We start from the raw sequence: 19,085 nt of genomic DNA on the forward strand, positions 1-19,085 counted from the left end.
TACATTTAGGCCTGCTTATTTAGGAAATATATATCTCCGATGCAAGAGAGTGAACTTCATCTATAAGCGATAGTTTATAAGCTTTTTAAAGCCTGTGTACAGAAGAAAAAGGAACAAATGCTTACAGTGAGAAACTATGTTTTGCAAATGGAAGAGACGGTTTGAAATTAACATTATTACATCCATAAATACATAAGGAATTACAATATTAAAGCTTTATAAAGCTTCTGTGATTGATGAACAAAACTACTACTACGCTACTATAAACATATAAACATAATTGGAAGGGAATTTTTCTCTTTTTTCTTTTTCTATCTAAAATTAATTTCATAAGCAAATGGAATTTATTTAGAATGGAAATAGAGGAAACATAAAACTACCTTTGAGTTCCAAAGATTTTCAGCCTTTGTTAATGAAAGAGGAAAGAAGGCAGGAGACAAGGAGAGACAGGAAAGAAAAGAGGAAAAGAATGGGTTTATGTTATAATAAACTTTTAGACACAATAATTTAAGCTGATAGCTGTTGAATTTAAATATAGGCAGACACACTGCTTGGAGCCCTGTGATCACCTTCCAAATGATATGGTAGAAAGCTAGGGTGAAATAGATATCAAAAACAATGCTCAAAGAAAGAAAAATCAGTTCCCTTATAAGGACAAACCTATTACTTAGAAAGCTTTCTTTAAAAGCCCTAGAAAGAATAAAACAATAGATCTTAAATTGCTGGATAATAAAAATCAACATTTCAGTACATAGAATACAGCACTTTACAAAATGTAACTATCTCAAAGCTCATTCTTTGTTTTAGTCTAGTCTTGAAATTTGTAACCAAGCTGTTCCTTTTCCCTTTCCACGGCTACATAAATATTTAACTTGTGACCCATAGTTTGTATTGTTGTAAGAGTGCTAAGAAGCTTTTTCACTTGGCCTTTCCTACTGATGATAACACATGAAAAGTAAATTTCAGCAGTCCCCTAATTAGACTTGAACTAGGTTGTGGGAGATTAAACGACTCTTAATAAAGCAGTTTTACCTCTTATCAGACTGAAGACTATTTCTTCCAAATAGATTTTAAAGAAAGACCTTGTCTTTACCAGGTATTCCCTTCTCTCAAATGTACCACAGCTGCTGTGCTTGTTCAGCAATGTCAGCAGAGCTGAACCAGAGATAAAAATGGTAGGCAATGGAAAGGGAAAAAGATTGACTATGCTAGATAGCTCTCAACTGCTCACACAACTACAAGACATAAGTTGTAAGAGACTTTTCTATGAGCAATGAGAAGTCTCTAACATAAATGAAATCTCTGATTCTTCTTGAGCATTCCAACTGATAACCAATCAAAGAGTAGTAATATTAGCTTCTAGAAATAATTTCTTTGGAACCATATGAGAAAATAAGAATGGCTAAATGTATCTATTTCAGCACAACTTTAAACGCCTGACTATTCATCCCAAGCTCATTCAATTCCTTCATTCCTCAACAAAGTTGAAAGACAAGAGTGGAAGAAAGTATGTCTTCAAAATACCTTGGGGCCTTCAAATTCTGAGTGGTTAAAATGACATCCTTATAATAAAGGCTGGGAAACAGTGGCAATATAGAACTTCCAAATCAGGACAAAAGCTGTCAGGAAACGATAATCAGAGCTGTCAAAATGAAGGGATGTGCCAAGTATCTGCTTACCCTGGGTCTGAACTGGCATATTGTGCCCTATTTGGAGCAGCACACTTTAAGATATATATCTCAGATCCAAAATAAAATGCAAAAATCATCACTGGGAAAGTTGGATGATGACACAATCATTAGAAAAACTGTAAATATCACAGACACGGGTTAATCAATATGAAATCATCTGCATCACAAACAAAAATTCCTACATCTAGAAATCACAGAATAAATGCCAGGTGATGAAAGGAACTACTTATTCTGGAAAGCAGTGGTTTTGAAAAGAATTTGGGGTTCATGATGAATAATCAGCTGTATAAACCATCATGCCCTGGGCAAATGGACTAACACAGTTCTAGTATCCACAAAAAAGAGACTCTCATGTAGGACTAGACAAGTCCTATTCCTCTGCTAGAAGCAGCAGGAGCATGTATGTACATCAAGAGAAGTGTATGCGAGAGAAAAGAGGTGTGGACATGAGAATTTATCACATGGCTTCTGTCTCTAAAAAGGGCCAGTCCAAAAGTGCACTTTCCCATAACATAGTTTTCTTTTATTTTATAGATGGTAACAGAAGAGTATGTAGAAAGATCTGTATTCAGAGTTGGTTCTAGTCCAATTAACAATAAATCGATATTGTAAAGCAAAGTATAGTCTTGGTGTATGTAAAACCCTACCGCATGTTCTTCAAAAAGGCACACGAGGGAAAGGATAAAATTGCTTCATCAAGCAGAAAGATTCAAAAGCTTAACAACTAGCTAACGGCAATCATTCCTGGATTTTCAAATGCAAGGTCAAATCCAAATTTAGCTTTTCATCTTCTTCATAAACTCTACTTTCTATTAATTCCAACCCTCCTTTAGTAAAACACAAAACTTGAAAGCTCTGGATTAACATCAGTACCACAACACTCCCATTTGCTAGAAAAGCAGGAAATTTATACATGATAACAAGGAGCCACAGAATGTTGGCACTAGTTCGCTAGGGAGGCAAAACAGGGTGCCCTGTTCCTGCTTTCATTAACATCCTTCAGGAGCTCCATTCACATGCTAGTTGCCAACTTCAGAGTCAAAGGTATTTGGGTTTCCTCTCCACATCAGATTAGCAATTTTCCTCATCATCCTACAGACAGTGAAGCATAAGTACATCTAGCAGCTTTTTAATTAATTTATTGTATTTTGAGATACCTACAAGGCTCATTTAGTATCTACAGTCTCTACTTGTAGCACACTACAGTTACAATCTTTGATCTTTACTACAGTACTGGAGTTGTTATAGGGAGTTAGATCAGAGCATGCAGGCTAAGTATCCTTTGAGTCTTTTTAAACTGGTCCTCAAACTGTGCCTATGCCTACAATTTTGCACACTGGAGTTGACGCTCCCGTGTTCCTATCAAGTACAAAGAAATGACTGAATACAATAAAAACAGTGATGTATGACTTCATCTCATCCATCTTCTATTGTTTTATCTATGTTACATACATGATTTTATCTATTCCTTTCGAAGTAAAAAATTATTTTAATAATTGTAAATGATGATGGGAGAAAAGTAAGAATTTGAAACAATTTGCATCCCAGAAAGTTTTCCCAGTTGAGATGTTCAGTAGCCAATATTCAAATTATAGAAGAGATGTATTGCAAATGCAAATTAATTAAACAACCAACACAGAATTAAGTTCACAATGAAATAATGAGAAACATAGAAGTAAAAAAATCAAAACGAGGAACAGAACAGCATTTAATAAAAAGAACATTCTTAGTGCTTATCCAATTATTTTCAAGCTCAGAGACAACTGTTCTGACATGTATATTGTAGTTCAGAAGTCTGGTATATCAGAGGCCAAATGAGAAAGAAGACACTGAAGCACGGACACCATAGTCAGTTGCTGTGACTGGAAACTGCCAGAGACAAAAACTTGGAAATACTTGGACAAAGTGAATGAGGCAGGGAGATACAGCAGGGGCATGGACTGAGAAATGCAGGGATGATTGACAGACTTTATACACTATAGTATATATAGGAATTGCCTAGGGTAACCTCAGGTATTCCTGAACCCCACAACATTGTTCCTACAGGCAAATAAGCTGTATGGTGGTATGCATCTTGTGGAGCTCACTATAAAGCATATGGTGCCTCAGTCTTGTATAAACTGGGAATAGACCTTCTTTTCCGTAACAGCTGAGTTGCTCCAGAGCTAGTACAGAGAAGACTCCTCAAGCAAGCAGACCTGGCCTCATGCCTGGCTTTGTATCTATTCAAGCTGCCATTGTAAATGACTCAGGGATCCAGGGAGATGGTGGGATGGGAAACCAGAGCAGATAGGGAACATGGAGCTGAAGAAAAACTAGAACTCAGGCACTAGCAAGTGGAAGAAATGTGGTTAGCCAAGAAGACGGAGCCCAGGAATGGACACAACTTAGGCAGCAGTCAAGGAAAGAGAATAAATCTAGGGGATGACTGTAATTCTGGAACAATGGATTACACCTGTGGATAGAGCTCATATGTGAGAATGTGCAAGTCACTTAAAACAGACTATCACGTGGCTAATAACTGCATACTTTGTATATTCTGGGTATCTAAATGCCCTGTCTTGGAATCTGCAGAAGTGCCAAATTCCCACAGCTGCAACTGAAATTAATGGGAGTTATGCTTTAAGCATACTGAGTGATCATATAATAATAAGTCTGAAAAGTAAGACTCTAGACATTCAAATTAGGCACCTACAGTGAGTACAAATTTTTTACTTTCAAATTTCTGTATTTTCTCTTTGTATTTCTACAAAAATGAGGTTAACAGCACTACCCCACTCTGCAAGCACGTTGTGGAAATGTATGTATTTTTTAAAGTCCTCATATTTGAGTTATGAACATCATTTAGAAGCTCATAAATAAATCACTAATAAAAAATACCATGTTTAAGTAGTGTGCATGTATGTTTTGGGGGAAAAAAGAGGTGCCAGAAATACTGGAGACAATATTACATAGATGCTCAGTGAGTATTGTCCATCTTGCACCTTGAACAAGGAATGCGCTCTGCAGCTGGATGAAGGAGCATAATGGGCAGGTATATCACACAATCATATAGTTCAGGTTACTACACTTTTGTTAAGGTGGTCAGGTAGCAATACTGACATTTCGCAACTTCTGAATACTAAGTAGTTGAAGTCTTAGCCTTCTTTTAATGTAATTTCTGGGGTGTGTCTGCACAAATTGCTCATACTACACAGTGCTTCTTCCTCATGATAAACACTGCTAGTCACTCCAAGAAAGGATCTCTTCACAGCCATCTCTGATACACTGAGATATACCTCTCCAAAGCACTTCTAACCTCCATCATTTCCCATGATATGTTACAATTTAAAAAAAATAATGTATTTAAGGAGACACTGCCAACAAAAATGATGATTCAGAACACTGAATAACAAGAAACATAAAACTTTCCTGGAAGAGAAAATCAGGCACACTATTATGCATGATACCATACTTCTGGGGGGATGGGGAATCTTTTTTTAATCTGTTAAACTGTAGGAATAAAAATCTAATGAATTATGCATTTCTGAATGGGTCATAACAGGCAATGAATCAAATGCCTTGTTACTTTTCATGTCTTTAATTGTTATGAATTAGTGGGGTTAGATATCCGGTTAGAAAGATAGAACCTGTTTTGCATCAATGAACTGTCTGCAGAGAAAAAAAATATACAAAGGACTATGTATTTCATTTTACAAGCTGCCCTAAACAAAACAAACTGAAAAAAACCAACCCATCACACATATTTATCACATGGAGATATTAAGGCAATTTCCCACAGGAGAAATTTTCTACCACCATTTACCCCTACACACAACTCTATGCAAACATCCCGTATGAACAAAGTGGTATAACTCTGCACAAAAGCAGAACTGAGAAGCAAAAAAACACGCAACAGTCATATATATACTGATATGGCATTGGTTTTTCCATGCAAGACTGAATTAGCTTTAAAGAAGTCTTAAAGACTCTACCAAACAGCGCATCAGAAATGTAGAAGAATACCAATAACAGAAGTAAATGGAAGCAGGGTAATTTTTTGTCAGCAGGTAGAATTTTAGAAATGACTGCATGATCAGTAGTCAGTATCAGGAGTATTAGCATATAGTAGTATTAGTATTAGCAGCAGGAGTAGTATCAGTAGCACAGTACTAGTATATCGTAGCAGACAATCTCAGTCAGGTTTTCATCATGCATGGATTTGAACTTGAACTACCACATGGCAACTAAGCTAAAGAACTGTATTGCACTCAGATTCTGCAACATAATATTTGTAGAGTAAATGGTTTTCAGCACTTGCTCACATCTACTTAAATCAATGTGCAGGCTGCTGTTTGCTTCTTGGCACCCTTCAGTTGACCTCTTAGGCATAATTGTGATCACTCTAATCAACAAACATAAAAAGCACTTTCAACACCTTAATATGCACTTGCAGACATTAGGCAGAGAGCTTAGCTAGCAAGCACATAGTATGGTCCTTTAGGAACAAAGCCTTCATGTTGAAACACAGAAATGATGAATCAGTTTTAGATTAAAAAAATTAATACTAAATGATAAAAAAACCTACCAGAAATAAAACAGCTTACTTCATTATTTAAACCCTTTCTCTAATTGCATTCAGAGTAGCAACCATATATTGGGAACTGAATTTCTTCTGCAAGATCAATTCAAAACAACTGAATATTTGACTGGAGAAGATCAAGATTTTAGTCAGGAATTACTTGCATCATATACCAGATGCATTTTCATAAGAATTAAATAAAAGTTCATGAATCAAAGGCAAAAGTGTACTTAACACTACTAGAAAAAATAGACATTAATTCATATGAGATCTCAGCATTTAATGGTGTATTTGGTCAATGGATACTTAGGGAAGTGGGGACAGTTGCACTGCCTAATTTTACATACTTATATTAGGTACACAGTTTAGCAGGCTAGCCTCCAAATTTCATGTATATATTTATCCAGTACAAAAAGGCTCCCACAGAGGACTATACAAAAAAAATCAGATTGGCACAGATTGTTATTCCTTATGCTGATTTCCACAAGTTTGCCTTTAATACAGGCCAACTTCTGATTACCCACTACAGAGGCTCTAAATCATCCATGCAGATGTCTGGATTCCTTAATGTTGATGTTAAACCATATTGTTTGCTAAAGTCCTGTGCAGGTTCCTCTTTCCATCAGTAGGTTTTTTTCTGATCAGCTGCTGTATAGCTGGTCTGCTTGAAGCCTGACTAGAAACTGATAACTGTCTTCACTGCCCTGAGCATGGTTCACGAACAGAAAGCAAAAAACAGTGCTATGAGGTCTACTATGTGAGCTACTGTTAGGTAGAAAATGAACAGAATTAATAACGATTGGCCCTCAGAGCCATGTACAGCTAAAAATGAACTATAGTGGTAGCTTGGGTATCTTTTATAGCTAGATTATTTAATGCGCTGCAAGATACTGATGTCTAAGTTTTGACTGAGGGAACACACTATGAATATATATGTCAGATGATGTGAATACCTTTTTCTCACCCTTGGCAAAAATAAGGATATTATTATAGTGAGAGGATTCTTACAAGGACTCATAAAACATAAAGTTTTCATTACAGAGGGCAACCAAAGATTTCTTCTCTGTGGTTTCCTTCTTCTGTCTGTCATCAATGTCAAGCATTTCAGAGTCATTGTGAGAGCCAACAATATTCTGTAGAAAAGGCAGCTAGTAAGTTAATCACACCACCTCCCTCACTCAGTGCCTCTTGATTCTTTCAGAGATACCATTCAGTTACTACTTTTTTTTTTTTTTTAGGAGAGGCATTGTTGTGACTTTTGCTGGAATAATTAAGTGTTGAGGGAAGAGCACCTGAACTCAAAAGCCATTCTTTCAGTTGAAAAGGAGGCAGCTAGCCCACAGTAACTAGGTAACTAAGAATGCATGAATGTTAACTTCATTGATTCCATAATTTTGGGTAACATAAAACATACTGCTTTAAAGCAAACTGTCACTGTAATTTCTTCATTATTTCAATGAAAAAATGTTACTACCTGCATCACTTCTCTTCAGTCAGTATTTCTACATTCTCATTGTATGTGTACTTATGATATGCTTCAGATATAACATTTCCTTGCAGACAAGCAGAACAACTGTGTAATTTTTTTCATAAAAGTATACTGAAATCACTTTTAAGCTTCTCAAAAATTTATCTTAGAGCTGTCTTATACCTGGACCTCTGAATAAAATGGTCTTGCACTTTGGGGAATAATTCTAATGATGATAAGCTTTAGTTTTTCCAGTATGTTCCTTCTCTGCTTGGGAACTTTTTTTTTCTGCACAAGACGGAGATGGGGATGAAGGGAGCAACATGATTATATTTAATAATTGTTTGTATAACATACTGTTAATGTTTATGGAAGTATGACAAAGGGGATTTTCTGAATAATGAAGTTACTCAATTAAAAATAAGTTAATGTGCTGGCTTAGCAGGGTGTTGGGAAAAGACTGAAACAGTTACCTGGCAATTGATCAAGGAGCCTTGTCTTATAGAACAATACTAGCATAAAAATAGCTCATAAATCTGAAAGGCTGATTACTAAAACTGTTGTGGGAGCTTTATTTTTTAGAAGCATATTTAATTAATGAGAAATAATACAAAGGGGGAGTTTAATTATTCCGAATAGAATAATTTTCTATCCTAGCCTCTCAGGACGGATATGATTATGTAGGTCACATATCTAAAATGACTTTTATGCATATTTCATTAAAAGCCACATCTTTTCATGAAGAATAGTAAGCAATAAGCCCTCTTCAGATAGTACTCTCTCTATAGTGCCTTAAATGAAAGCTATTTCCTTTGTGGTTATGGAGCTGTTAAGAAGAGCAGTCAATAAATACAAAACCAGGCATATCTTAATTTATTGTTTTCACATAAGTAAGTTGTTTTCTTTCTCATTCTCTCCAAACCCCCACCATTTTGAATGTATAGCAATTAGACATTGACCAGGATTCCTGATCTGCTTGTACTTCTGGAGGGTTACTATCAAACTGATGAGAATACTAGATAAGCATTTTCATGTTCATCCAAACAATGAGATTTTGATTCTGAGTTGATTTGTAAGATTTTCAAAGAAATTTTACAAATGCAAATGAAACTAAAGAACATCAATAATGAAATTATTGATCAAAGATATTGAATTTTCTTAGTTGGCACCCAATTTTGCTGTTTTCAGACAGGAAACATTTTTACATCCTATTTTAGTGTTTTTCTGTTTTAATTTTTAACTGGATTACAGGTTTTTTTTTTTCATTGTAATAAAACATTACTCACCAGATTTACACATATAAATGCTTTGAGTGAAATATGTGTGCACAGTCTTTTAACCATTGTTGTCACCTTTTCATAGCTGGAAGACTGAGATTTAATGTATTCTACATACTTAAAAGAAATCATGGAAATATTTGGTCCATTAAGCTTCAGAAAGACTAATTACAATTTAAATTATTATTTTCTGCTTAATCTTAAAAAGCTAATGTGCATAGTGCAAGATCAGAGGGTTTATCAGGTACTGTCATACATGATACTAAAACTTGGATCTCAGCTCAGTAATTGATTGTGTATAAAGTCCTAGTTTATCCATATTCTACTGGTGAACTGAACTCTACTTCATCGCCTGTCTTCAGAACTGAAGGTCTATGTATTGACGTACTATACTACCGTGTCCATTTAGAGTACTAAATAATTGCTTGTAATATATAAGAGAAATAAATTCCTGGATATTCCCACACTCTTGCTTTCATATACGCTCAAGCCTAGATATATATAACAATAAAGATAAAACTGTGTTCTTCTAAATTATGAGGACGCAATTTCTATCACATTTTGGTATATGTCTTGGCTGTGGCACTTTCATGTCTGAAATGTTTGATGGAGCTTCTGAAGTATTCTTCCAAACTTCAAATAATATCAAAATTAATTCCATGGCTATTTCCATAGCTGAGCTATTTTAATCTTCAATAAGCACTAGTTTTAAGAAAGGGTAGTTGGGGTTAAATTGTTAACCAGACATGATGAAAGAAGGGCAACATGCAAGGGATATGGTTTAGCTAAGCAGAAACATTATTAATTCATCAGGGAACTACTCAGCACTGCCTCATACAGCACAGATCATGGTTTATTACTTGACTGTTTCCCATGGTTAGAGAATTGTCATCAGTCCCTTTACCCACTGCTGAGACTGCACAGCCCTCCCCTTGCAACTTTCTACCCAATTCTTTCATCAGTGTACTGAGTCCACTTATCATCTTCTTTAATGCCATTGTGCTCTTGTGGCTTATTAAGGCTCCAGATCCCTTCTGACCAAACTGTGTTGGCCATCTGTTAGCTGATGAACTGTGGCATTCTCAACTATCTTCTCACCAGACAAGATAGTGCTTTGGTTGGTGTGAAGTTGCCAACTTGCACTAAATTGGACATGACGGGAAAACCTTCCCATTCCCCAGAGAGGCTAAGACAATTGAAGATGAAAAAAACCCGGACACATACTAAATCAAAAGGAAGAAGTGTGGAAGCTGCATTCTTAGTGTGGGATAGATCTCAAGCTAGAGTGTGTACAGGTTTTGTACACACTCCATCTTGTGTGCAGAAACTTACTGCATATATCATCAATGTTATTCTGCTTCCCCACACTACCAAATCCTGCCAACTCAGAGAAAAAAGACAGAGAAAACATTCCTTATGTACACCTTACATCAATGACCTTTATATTTTTCTTCCTACAGGTTCACACTAAAATCTTCATATCTCTGAAAGTGTAAGAGCCCCTGGGACTGGTTCCCAAGCAAGAGGTAACATCTTCCAAAGGACCCTGGCATCCTCCCACAAGAATACACAGGGCAAGAATAGGCAGGGTCTACAGTTGGGTCTAATACAACCAAGTGACATTGGATTTATCATTTCTGACCCATTTTTCCCCATAGGAATTTGTATTACTTAGCAGATCCCATACTAGCATAGCCCTGCAGTGATTAATATACAGCACAGTTGAAACAGGTAAGAAATATGAACTGCTTCAGAGCTGCAAGTGATTCATGAGCTAAAGCTTGGCTCCCCTAGGGCCATTAAACATCTGTAAGAGTGAAAAATTATATGGATTTTCACACATCTGCCAACACAAAGACCCTAATGCTATATGCTTAAGCTTATGGATACCTTTCGTGCTTAACTTTCCATTTTGCTTGTGATGCTTCTTTTTGCTTAGTTTTCATATGCTGTCTGTATTTAGGGTATTTAATCTGGCACTGAAATTACTCCTAGTCTGCACAAGACCATATGCCACACTTAGAGAGCAGAGCAAATACAAATAAGGAGCTTTCATTTAATCTCTTATTTAATTTGCAATGATCTAGACCACTGTGATCTGAAGGAGTACAGTACCAACACCAACATATAAAATCAGAAAAAGAGTACAGACAGTGCACCTGCCACATCAACTAGACTGTGTTTGACCTCACCCACATATAAATTGTGACTGGACACAATATGGGCAGCTTATCACAGGGCTCATAGGAAATTAACATTTTTCCAGCAATTAGTCTTCTGAAATAAATAGAAGATACAAAATAATACCCAGGATCTGCACACCCCACTGTTTTTAACTGGCAAAAACTATCCCCAAGTTATTATAAACAGTTAGACTCTGTCTCAATGCTCCCAAAATATTAGCTTGATAGCTGTTAGTCTGAGACTAGGAAAGAAACCATAAGACAAAACTGCACTAGCTCTTACATACACAATTAAAAATGGAGAGGTAAAATCATCAGCTTGGCACCACAGGTAAAAAGTAATAACCGAGTAAACTTTGCATTGCCCAAGTAGACATGGGTCAATTCCAGCTAGTTGTAGTTATTCTTTGCTACACCTAACTGAGGTTCCATCCAGTTTAGCTCATACATATTTTCTCGTGCTACTTTATGATAGCAATACAGCGGGTGTGGTTTCATGCAGAGCAACTGCTTCTTCAAGACATCTTCTCAAACAGCATTTGTACCCTGAGAGACAGTCTTTGTTCAATTCTGACTATGACTCAGATGCTGAGACATAACAGGGGCAACAAAAAAATCAACACTGGAATATTTTCCAGTATAAGGGGTACTTAATCATCATCTGAGCAATTAAACTAACTTTTAAGATCATTGTAGATTATGCAGGGGGAAAAAAAAAAAAACAACAAAAAAACAACCACCCAAAAACCCAACCATATCCTAAGGGGTTGTTTTCTTCTGCCTGAAAGTTAAGTGACATTAAACATTTCTAAGGCTCTCTATTACTTACACAATAGACAGAGCTCTCTTAGGCATTTATGCATGTTATATATGTCATGACACTGAATGACAGTGACTTAAATGTCAGCAATAGGTGTATGCATACAAGCAAACCAAGACTCTTGGGAACAACATTCTACAAATTAATGACAGGTAACTATCAAAAGGTTCCTAAATTTCAAGTCAGTTCATCATCTGTAATTATTAAATGCCTTATCTGTAAAAAAGAACTATATCTATAGGGTTATCTATATAGGGTTATATCACAATACAGCAAGTTCTTGCTGATTAAGAGCTGATTAGAAATATTATAAATACAATGCTGCAGGAGTATTTTTGCATTTTCACTTTTAGTTAGTTGAAACTCAAAATGTGTAACATAATTCAAAATAATACAAATTTACCAAAGCACCTGTTTTTATGATGTGCTTAAGGTTGGGGCTTTTTAACCTAAGCAGATAATGAGAAGTTAAGAAAATTTTAAGTAACTGTTTTGGATTTGTTTTGTTTTCTGTATTGTTTTGTCACTCAACATTTTTCTTTTAGTCACTTTCCCTCTTTTTATACCTCTGTTTGCAGTCCCTCCCCTTCCCTTACCTTCATTCCCCTTCCACTGCTATGTGTATAATTAATAAATATCTGCCATCTTTAAAAATCTTTGTTGTCTTATGCAAAGCTTCTTGAGAAAACACCTAGTGCTTATATCTGATTTTTGTCTTATATGAGTGCCTTTGATCCTGCTTTGATCTTCTTGTTTCAGTCAGTCTCACAGAATGAGAGACTCAAGTCACATTAAAATCCTTACCATGTTTTTAAAAGCTATCATTTAATAGTTTGGAAAAAGTAAGACTGTTAAAAAACTTTTAGCAAGACTTCTGTAGAGCTTTGGCTGAAAGAGGTAGTTTTTAATTTTTAGAGTAATGTCAATATATTTCAAATATTTAATTTTCTAAATCTATTTAGGCAAAACATTTTCTCAGTTTAGAAGGCCAAATAATAAAATCAAGAGATTCTAGTTCAGTGTTTTCAAACAATCAAAATACGCAGAATGCCTGTAATTTCATTTAGGTGAAGACAATTTATTGTGAAATTACATTTTGAACATAGCTAACCACATTCCTATAGAATCTAACAGAGTAAGGGGAAAATGTCCATATGCTAGTCCAGTCAGGCTGCTGTTTCAAAGGTAATATTACTCTTCTATCTGAAGCATAACTCAAAAGTGTTTGAACACAAATGATAGCTACAGGTCTATAAGGTAATACAGTTTAGTACCAAATTCTAATATATTTTGTCACAGACCTACATAGTATACATACAGGCATCTATCTATTTGAAAACTGATAAATTCCAGATACTCTTTTTCCAAGCATTTATACATAGAAACTGGATTATTTAACAAGGAACCATCGAACTGATGTCATCAACTCCAACTGAAGATTTTCATATCTGGAGACAGCATAATAAAAGACTAAGAGGCCTTCTCTTCCAAAGTATGCTCACCTTGTCTAAGGACTTCTCAACATCAGATGTGTAAGAGATTCCTTTGGCCCATGACTGGTTCAGAAGTAAAGATATGCTGATCACCTAGCTAGCAAGTCAACAGAACAGTAAAATATAAGATCTTTGCTCTGAGGGCAGTGCTAATGTAAGACTGTCCTCTGTACCACCCCTAATACTTTTTTCCCCAAAGCCAGTATAAAATTAATTTCTTTGACATGTCTATCCCTTTCTTAAATTTGGATGAAATTAGCCAACATCTAATTTCAAAAAAATAATGGGAAGCTGAAGGAGGGAGCAAACACACAATGTGTTTGCTTTTTTTCCCCTGTAGGAAACAGGATCAAAACAAACAGGCTAGTCAACCCAAAGAGTTTCCAACACAGTTCATCTCTTGTCAGTCTGTTACTGTCAAAGCAGTTCCCCAAAAAGCATCACCTTTTTTTTTTTTCTGGACAAGTATTTAACGTTTTGTTGAACTTAAGCCTCATACCTTAGCAACGGATGTCCTATACATATTCCTTGGCAGATGGAAACAGCATCTTCGCAACTAACGATTCAAGGTTTTATCTTAACTCCTGTCAGAAGTTTGTCTGGAGCCATTGTATGCCTTCTCTGTGATTTCTAGCATCCAGTTATTAAATTAAAACAGTAGATGCCCACAGCAAATAGTTATTTGGAAAGTTACTGAAGTCCTAAAATAATTCACATACAGAATTTGTAAGCCATTATAGATTTATAAGCTTTTATCATTCTCTTCCTGGTTAATCTCGCGGTTCTGCCCTATCAGATATTTTCCTTCTTTTTCATACTATGCCTAACTGCATTAAAGTATGAAATGTCAATGCACAAAAACTGACAATAATAATTTGAACAGTTTTGACCATTTCTATAAGGTAAACATAACTTCCACTGCAATGGATTTATATGCAAAATATTCAGTGCTATGGCCCTAGACAGTGCCAATAACCTATAATTTGATTGTAAGCATCTCAGCACAGCTGAGTGACAGCTATAATGGAATCAAATTGAAAGCTGACAGCGGTCCAAACTGTTGGTTTTCTTGGCTGAATGAATTAGTCAAAACTGATGTTTATAAGTCTGTCTGTGAAAAGACTTTAAGACTTCCTAGTCTACAGGTAATTGTTTTTCTTTCTTCAAATTATTCTTCTAATGTTACATTAATATTCTGAGCTGTGGTTTTACATTGGCATTTATTTTGTAACAAGCTCAAACATGAGAAAGCAAATGTTTGTCTTTAAACACAAATAAAAGAAAAATAGAAGTTATGTGAATAAAGCTTTCCGTTTTCTCCAGTCTTCTTTAATCAGTTAAGAAACTAATACACTTGTAGAAAGACAGCAACACCGATTTGTGCATTGTATTACCTAAATCCCGTCAAATATATCATAATAGTTTGTTCTTGACTTTTACAGAAGATCCACCTGAACTCACACTCCATATTAACTGCAGAAATAAATTAGCTGGGGGGAAAAAAAACCCCACATTATATCCTGTATTACAGGAGTTAAGTTCTCAAAGGACAGGTATAGAAGGGAAGCCTCCACAATATGAAACACAGAATGGAAACAGTGTGATTCCTTCATGACTGTGCTGGTTTTACTGGAGGATGGCAAGAGAGTAGAGGCCCTATTATAAGAGCCTGGCAGTAACATCAGGTTTTCTTTGGATTCAGGCTGAAGACTTCAATTATAACTAGCACATTCAGCAAGGTATTAAAAAAGAGGATGCCAGAAACCTTGCCACTGAGCTTTTGAATGTGTCTATCACCTAGGCTTAAAAGGTAAATTCTAGAATGCTCCCATTCCTGATGATGGGTTGGCTTGTTTTTTTCTCCTCTTGGGACTAACAGATTTGAAATTCTATACTTCTATTTACAAAACATTTAATAAACAATTAGCAATGCTTCCTTAACAGTGTGGGGAATATGAAGTCATCAGAAATTACATTCTAGGGCTGCAAAGCAAAGTAACACCAGAAGCAGAGTTAGCCCTTGTAAAATTTTCAGACTACTAGCCTAAGTGCTCGTTTATTACACCATTCTATCTGACCTACTTAGCCACTGTGACTTACAGTACTCTTTCTGCTGTGAGAAATGCTTTTCACCTCGACTGTGACTTACAGTTCTTTTTCTGCTGTGAAAAATATTTTCTACCTCCACAGGCACCCTCTTGGTCATTTGCCTGGAACGTTTCAAATATCCGTTCAGGTCAGATCAAAGATCTGCTTCACAGATCAGCTATGAAGCTCTAGGACATCTACCTTTATAAATTCTCCAGCTAGTTTCAGGATGGAGCTTAACTGTCTTGCAAAAGGGTCACATGCAATACTGGGGCCAGGATTCAATGACCTTTCCACTCCCACATTCCTCTTGTAAACAAACATGTCACTGAAAATTTGTCATTGGGTCTGGCTGAGATGGAGTTAATACCCCCATAGCAGCCCTCATAGTGCTGTGCTCTGCATCAGTAGCTAGAAAGGTGTTGATAACACACCAGTGTTTTGGCTACTGCTGAGCAGTGCTGGCACAGCATCAAGGCTGTCTCTCCAACATTTTTGCCCCCCCCTCAATGGCAGGCTGGGGCAGGGCAAGATCTCGGGAGGGGACATAACCAGGACAGCTGACCTAAACTAACCAAACAGATATTCCATACCATATGACATCAGCTCAGATATAAAAGCTAAGTAAAGGGAGACGGAAGTGGGGCATTTTTGTCTTCCGGAGCAACCACTACACGTACTGAAGCCCTGCTTCCTAGGAAGTGGCTAGACATCGCCTGCTGATGGGAAGTAGAGAATAACATCATTTGTTTTTCTTTGCTTTCGCGCGCGACCTTTGCTTTCAGTTTATTAAACTGTCCTTATCTTGACCCACGAGCCTTTTGTTATATTTTCTCCCCCCTGTCCAGCTGAGAAGGGGGAGTGATAGAGCGGCTTTGGTGGGCACCTAGCATCCAGCCAGGGTCAACCCACTACAGTTATTAATTACTGATCTTTAAATACTCACTTTGAAAAATTTTGATCAGACTTCAGCTGTTTAACGTAACTTCAGGAACACCATACACTCTGGCTTGGGTATCTTCTCCAGGAAATTAGAATATAAGTCATTTCCAACAGGTTTGGAGCTCAACAAAGGATCACACTAAAAGTACGAGCCAAGAGCAGTACCTAATTCTAGGCTTAGCTCTAGATATTAACCAGTAAAAAACAGTATTTAATGCATGCACATTCTACGTGTGCACAGATGGCCATCACCAGCTCTGTACAACATCCCAAGAGCCTTAACTGTAGTAAGATACATTCACAAGGCATCACCATTGATTTCAAAACCTTGCTGAAGGTTATACACATCCCTTTGAGAAGTTCTAGGCTTTTCTCCATTACAAAAGTGTAAGTTGTAAAACAGTCCCATGTTACACTGACTCTACCAAACTGGCAAATATTTTAATAAGACAATAAATAAAGCATCAGAATAAAAAAATAATAATGATAAAATAAAACCTCACAGTATTTGTATTCGTTGACAGCAGTGTTCACAAAAAGATGGCTGAAGAAATTCTCCTGCTGTTTATTTAAATGGCCTGTACATCTGCTAGAGCCAACCTAAGCATTAGATTGTCTGCTAGATAAGGAGAGATGTGAATCAATGAGCAAATTACTTGAGCCACTGCCCTGCCAAATTGGAACCAAAAGTGACCAAGTGGGAAAATACATTATAGTTGCAAATATCTTCTGCATCCATACTCAACATAAAGAATCTGCAAGATGCAGGTGACTGCCAACACAAAGATGAAGGCTGTTCATGAGAAAAATGGTTGTCTCTACTAAAAACAAAACAACCCCCCCCGCAAAACCCCAAACCCTATTTCTTTTTTGTGATACTGAGAGGAAGTTCCAAAACAAAGCAATATTATATCATTATTTGAACTGCAGTAGTGGTTAGGATCCTACCATGGTTCTAAGTGATATAAGGCACTACAGTATTATCCCACTTTTTGAATCGGTGAACTCCAACCTCAGTGTGCTTATCTTTTAGCGTTGGTTGATATACAGGGAAAAATCATATGCATTTCAAAATGCGTATTCAAATGAATTACTTAGCTTTTTTTTTTTTTTTTTTACAGTAGTAACTTCCACTTTATACATGTTTTACTCGGACTTTGTAGAGTACTTTTTGGTTTTGTTTTGTTAGGGCTAAAAATGTCACTTAATGGATTTTTTAAAGGTGTACACACATACACAACCACAAACTTACAAAATCTGTTTATACCCTGTTCATCAGGACTTCATCATCATTGTCCACAAACTTCTTCATGAATATTGCAAGAAGCAACCATGCCTGAAAACAAGAATAAGAGGGTCATTTGGGGGTCATATTTTCTCCTGCAACATCAATCTTCTATTTCCATACTACAGCAAAAAATTTAGAGACGAAGAGCGAGCAAACACAAAGTGGGTGTGGAATTCAAAATGTCATATAAGTAAAATGAACTCCTCAGTAAACTATTCACCTGCCACCTTTCTTGTCTAACATGTTGAATTGGATTTAAGGGACATGTAGCTCTTTACAGATATTTAATGTTTAGAATGGGGATCTTATAGTCTATTACCTTACACAGTTCCTCCTACATTTTGAGAGAGACTCTTACAGTAGTAGGCTTGTATTTATTATCAGGCTCCTTAATCTTCTGGAGAAAGCCAGTTGTCAATATAAAGACAAAGCAAGCTAAACATAAGTAGAACTTAGTATGAGACAGGCATGACTTTATACAAGTGTAGAAGAGTCTAGGACTAATATAAATCAAGATCTAAACAAAAACCTTTTTATCTGAGACCAGAAAATCATTTAAAAATGGAGAAAAAAAAGATAATCAAAACTTTTTATGTTTAAAGAAAAGAAAGTATTGTGAAATTGAAGTTTATGTGGACTATTTTTTCATAAGGTTGCACAAAAAACATAGAACTAAGTGTGTCTAAGGGTTGGAAAACAAATTTAAATGAAGACCCTATTTTTCCAAAGACCTACAAACACATTTCATTTGATACATAATGAATGCCACCGCTTCACACTGATGGAAATACAGACAGACAACATTCCTACCAACTTCAGTGGATTTTATGCACATTTGTAACTATGCATATAAATCTCTCCAGGAACCTAGGCTGCTGCAGAAAGTGCTTAAATTGCAGTGAACAATTTTTTCAGCAAATTACTGAGCAAAATTAGCATTTTCCTATATTGCCAGTTATCTGTAACTAGATAATAAGATCTACTCACTGGGAAATTTTCACACAGTTTTCTGAACAAATTTTAGCTGTAAGATTTCTTGTGAGGTACGCAGTACTTTGTATTACTTAGTAGTACACACTAATAAATTAATAGTAGCCTGTGTGATTGTTTCTTCAAATCACATGATAATGATCCTTTTTTGGTAGATGATGCAATATTTCATTAACATTTCTTAAATAAATGTAAGACAGTGATACCAATTTATCTTCATATTTACACAAATAACATCAATAGGCCTTAAAATTCAGTTTCTACAAACTCACACAAACAAAAGA

General features: G+C 36.1%; 2 long non-coding RNA genes across 2 annotated transcripts in view; both read right to left on the reverse strand.

Moving 5' to 3' along the window:
* The window catches only part of LOC128148454 (uncharacterized), a 174,028-nt gene that overhangs the window by 150,719 nt on the left and 4,224 nt on the right, over nt 1–19,085 (reverse strand). The window contains exon 3 of the long non-coding RNA XR_008237287.1: nt 17,776–17,859. This is a non-coding gene — a long non-coding RNA (uncharacterized LOC128148454). The remainder of the gene's footprint in view (nt 1–17,775; nt 17,860–19,085) is intronic.
* On the reverse strand, nt 13,058–17,351 carry LOC128148455 (uncharacterized). The gene is made up of 2 exons (XR_008237288.1): nt 16,528–17,351; nt 13,058–13,590 (listed from the first exon to the last, which is right to left on the reverse strand). It is a non-coding gene; the product is annotated as an uncharacterized LOC128148455 (long non-coding RNA).

Source organism: Harpia harpyja, chromosome 11, assembly GCF_026419915.1.
Source record: "Harpia harpyja isolate bHarHar1 chromosome 11, bHarHar1 primary haplotype, whole genome shotgun sequence".
NCBI lineage: Eukaryota > Metazoa > Chordata > Aves > Accipitriformes > Accipitridae > Harpia > Harpia harpyja.